The following is a 4,936-nucleotide window of genomic DNA, read 5'->3' as shown; positions in this document are numbered from 1 at the left end:
TAAGGAAATATTCTAGTAATTGGACGAAATCAAAGCCCAGGGGCCTATATTTCCACGAAGCTTCCGGAAGTCCGAAGACGAAACGAAGAGGGGCCACGGGGTGGCCAAACCCTAGGCGGCGCGGCCCCACCCCTGCCCGCGCCGGCCTGTGGTTTGGGCCCCCGTGCCGCCTCTTGACTTGCCCTTCCGCCTACTTAAAGCCTCCGTGACGAAACCCCGCATCGAGAGCCACGATACGGAAAACCTTCCGGAGAGACGCCGCCAACGCCGATCCCATCTCGGGGGATCCATGAGATCGCCTCCGGCACCCTGCCGGAGAGGGGAATCATCTCCCGGAGGACTCTACGCCGCCATGGTCGCCTCCGGTGTGATGTGTGAGTAGTCTACCCCTGGACTATGGGTCCATAGCAGTAGCTAGATGGTTGTCTTCTCCCCATTGTGCTATCATTGTCGGATCTTGTGAGCTGCCTAACATGATCAAGATCATCTATCTGTAATTCTATATGTTGCGTTTGTTGGGATCCGATGAATAGAGAATACTTGTTATGTTGATTATCAAAGTTATATCTATGTGTTGTTTATGATCTTGCATGCTCTCCGTTACTAGTAGATGCTCTGGCCAAGTAGATGCTTGTAACTCCAAGAGGGAGTACTTATGCTCGATAGTGGGTTCATGCGGGCGTTGACACCGGGACAAAGGATGAAAGTTCTAAGGTTGTGTTGTGCTGTTGCCACTAGGGATAAAACATTGATGCTATGTCTAAGGATGTAGTTGTTGATTACATTACGCACCATACTTAATGCAATTGTCTGTTGCTTTGCAACTTAATACTGGAGGGGGTTCGGATGATAACCTGAAGGTGGACTTTTTAGGCATAGATGCAGTTGGATGGCGGTCTATGTACTTTGTCGTAATGCCCAATTAAATCTCACTATACTCATCATGATATGTATGTGCATGGTCATGCCCTCTTTATTTGTCAATTGCCCAACTGTAATTTGTTCACCCAACATGCTGTTTGTCTTATGGGAGAGACACCTCTAGTGAACTGTGGACCCCGGTCCAATTCTCTTTACTGAAATACAATCTCTTGCAATCTTGTTCTCTTGTTTTTACGCAAACAATCATCTTCCACACAATACGGTTAATCCTTTGTTACAGCAAGCCGGTGAGATTGACAACCTCACTGTTTCGTTGGGGCAAAGTACTTTGGTTGTGTTGTGCAGGTTCCACGTTGGCGCCGGAATCCCTGGTGTTGCGCCGCACTACATCCCGCCGCCATCAACCTTCAACGTGCTTCTTGGCTCCTCCTGGTTCGATAAACCTTGGTTTCTTTCTGAGGGAAAACTTGCTGCTGTGCGCATCATACCTTCCTCTTGGGGTTCCCAACGAACGTGTGAGTTACACGCCATCAAGCGACTACACCAACCGTTGCCAACTTGCGGCCATGGAGAAGACCTAGCTAGCTTGCAGCTTTTGGTTCTTGGGACACGGGAGAGATCGCGGCGGGAGCTAAGGCATGGCATTGGAGACCGCGGTGCTCTCCCGAGCTTCTGCTGGTCTCTTCGGTCGCTGCGCCATGGCAGGAGCAGGAGGAGGAGCTTGGAATAGTCTGTTCGGTGGAGGGGAAGGGATGGTGGGTTTGGACGGCGGGGACTGGGGCGCTGCCGCGGGTTCGTCAATGCAGCCACCACATGGATGGTTCCAGGAGCTGGATATCGCCGCCGGCACTGCCGCGGCGCCGCAGGGGAACCAGTCCGGTGGTCGAGGGGAGATGGACGCGGGCGGTGTTGGGCAGGCCGATGCCCCGCCAGCATCGGCGGCAGCGACAGGGCGGAGGAAGCGGCGGCGGACGAGAACCGCCAAGAACTCGGAGGAGGTGGAGAGCTAGCGGATGACCCACATTGCCGTCGAGCGCAACCGCCGCAAGCAGATGAACGAGTACCTCGCCGCGCTCCGCTCCCTCATGCCGCCCTCCTACGCACAAAGAGTAACATATACTTCCACGACGACGACGACAAGGACGGCGGCGTCTTCGTCTGGGGCAACGGCGAGGCGGCGTCGGCGTCTGGGGCAACGACGAGGCGGCGTCGGCGTCTGGGGCATTTGACCGAACACCCTAAGGGCGTCGGCGTCCAGCGACGGCAACGGCGAGGCGGCGTCGGCGTCTGGGCGTCTGCGCTTGGCGTCTGCGGCGAGGCGGCGTCGGCGAGGCTCGGCGCGGCGGTGTCGGCAAGGCGGCGTCGGCGAGGCGGCCTCGGTGAGGGCGCGCGTCGGCGAGGGCGGCATCGGCGCCGAGGCCGCGTCGGCGTGCGCGCGCGTGAGCGGGGAGGAAAGAAGGGCCGGGCGGAGGACTTACCTGCGGCGCCGGGGAGCGGGCGGCGGCCGACGGCGAGGCTGCGACGGCGGCTGCGACGGCGAGGCTGCGACGGCGGCTGCGGCGTGGCGTCTGCGAGAGGTCTGTGGCGCGGAGAAGAAAGGATAGGGAGAACTTGGCCCCGCGCCGCTAAGTCCTAACTAGGTAGACCCTTTGGTACCGGTTGGTACCACCAACCGGTACGACAGGCCTTTAAATGCGGTTGGTGATACCAACCGGTACCAAATGTATTTTTTTCTTTTCTTTTTCTTTTGTTGTTTTCTTTTCTTTTCTGTTTCTTTTATCTTTTCTGTTCATTTTTCTATTTCTTTTTCTATTTCTTGTTTACTGTTTCTTTTTCTTTTCTGTTACTTTTTTTTTCTATCCCTTATTTTCTATTTCTCCTTTTTTTCTTTTGTTTTCTATTTCTTATTTTCTATTTCTTTTTATATTTCTTATTTTCTATTTCTTTTTCTATTTCTTATTTGCTGTTTCTTTTTCTTTTTTCCTTTATGTTCATTTTTTTTCTATTTCTTATTTTTTTGTTTTCTATTTCTTTTTCTTTTTCCGTTTGTTTTCTTTTCTATTTCTTTTCTATAACCTTTTTTATATTTCTTTTCTACTTCTTTTCTATATATTTTCTAATTATTTTTATATTTCTTTTCTATATATTTTCTATTTCTATTCTTTACTCCCGCCACGACGCCGTCCGCGCGGGAAAGTTTCCCGCCACGTACGACGTCGCGCGGGAAACTTTCCCGCCACGACGCCGCGCGTGGGAGAAAAAAGGCGGGAAAGAAAGGGCGGGAATAAAATTTTATTACGATTGAACTCGAATTAAAAGTACATAGCTTAACTGAAAATTAAAGATACATGGCTAAATTCTACTGTTGGAGTCATTCAGTCATACTCGTGCCTAGCCCTGTAGTAGTCGCCACTGTAGTCGTCGTAGTCGCCGTCATCATCGTCGCTGGCATCGGGGTCGCGGTACTCGAATGTCGGCGGGTGAGCACGCGTGGGCTGGGACTGAGGGTAGCGCAGGCGGGGGCCACGGTAGGCCATGACGCCCTGGAGAGTCCGGCCGCGCCACCACAGCCGACGGCCGGCCTCGTTGAAGTTCGAAGGAGGCGGACCGCCCTCCTCATGCCTGGAAAGCGCCCTCTCACGCCGATTGATGAAGAAGCTTTCCCAAGTCGGGCTGTAGTCGGGATGCCACTGGGGATTCCTCCGCTGCTCTGGCGTGAGCTCGAAGTAGTAGTGGTTCGTGATGGCCATTTCGCGCGCCACACCTAGAGGGACTGGAGGGACCGGTACGCCTCCGACGCTTAGCAACCAGCCGGTCGGGACGCGGTAGCCCGGCGGGCAGGGGTAGTTCGAGGCGCAAAGCGCCTCCGCCTCCCGAGGGGTTAGAGATGCGATGGAAGCCATGGGAGAGAATGATGAGGTTTGCAGATATGAGTCTAGATGTGATATGTAAATGGTGGCCAAGCCTACATATATATAGTGAAAAAATGGCGGGAAGACAAAGGCGGGAACCAGTGGAAAGCGTGGGAAGAAAATAGGCGGGAAGACAGAGGCAAACCTTTAGTACCGGTTGGTGGGTGCAACCGGTACTAAAGCTGTCGGCAGGATAAGGACGCCCTGCTCGATGAGATAAAGTATGTAGCGCACAACGCCCGGTCGGTGGGATAAGGACGCGTGGGTAACCTTTAGTACCGGTTCGTGTCTGCAACCGGTACTAAAGCTATCGGCAGGATAAGGACGCCCTTCTCGATGAGATAAAGTATGTAGCGCACGACGCCCTGTCGGTGGGATAAGGACGCGTGGGTAACCTTTAGTACCGGTTGGTGGGTGCAACCGGTACTAAAGCTGTCGGCAGGATAAGGACGCCCTGCTCGATGAGATAAAGTATGTAGCGCACGACGCCCTGCCGGTGGGATAAGGACGCGTGGGTAACCTTTAGTACCGGTTCGTGTCTGCAACCGGTACTAAAGTCGTCGGCGAGATAAGGACGCTCTGCCTATAAAAGGAGCATCGATACACCATGGGAAGCAGCTCAACAAGCCAACATGGATGGAGAGTTTCATCACCATGGATGGAGGAAAGGGTTGGGAAATCTCCCGTGGCGGAACTTGTCGAAGATGCCCTTGGTGCACATGCCCTATGGCATCTTCGGAAGTTCCGCCTCGGAAAAATTTCCCTGCAAGCCCGTGGAAGACTCCATCTCCTCTAACAATGTTGGGGAAAGGGTTGGGAAATCTCCCGTGGCGGAACTTGTCGAAGATGCCCTTGGTGCACACGCCATATGGCATCTTCGGAAGTTCCGCCTCGGAATTTTTTTCCTGCAAGCCCGTGGAAGACTCCATCTCCTCTAACAATGTTGCGGAAAGGGTTGGGAAATCTCCCGTGGCGGAACTTCTCGAATATGCCCTTGGTGCACATGCCCTATATATGGCATATTCGGAAGTTCCGCCTTGGAAAAATTTCCCTGCAAGCCCGTGACTTAACTAGTAAAACAAGCCAACCATCTCCATTGTTAATATCTTACATACAGTAACATCATTACACAAAAGTGATTT

The 4,936-nt window shown here is 53.0% G+C and overlaps 1 pseudogene; it reads left to right on the top strand.

Moving 5' to 3' along the window:
• Nucleotides 1-1,420: 1,420 nt before the first annotated feature.
• On the top strand, nt 1,421-2,486 carry LOC127339975 (uncharacterized; annotated as a pseudogene).
• Nucleotides 2,487-4,936: the final 2,450 nt, after the last annotated feature.

This window comes from Lolium perenne, chromosome 1, assembly GCF_019359855.2.
Source record: "Lolium perenne isolate Kyuss_39 chromosome 1, Kyuss_2.0, whole genome shotgun sequence".
Taxonomy (NCBI): Eukaryota; Viridiplantae; Streptophyta; class Magnoliopsida; order Poales; family Poaceae; genus Lolium; species Lolium perenne.
Note: the sequence above shows the minus strand (reverse complement) of the source record. Positions and strands in the feature narration are given on the sequence as shown.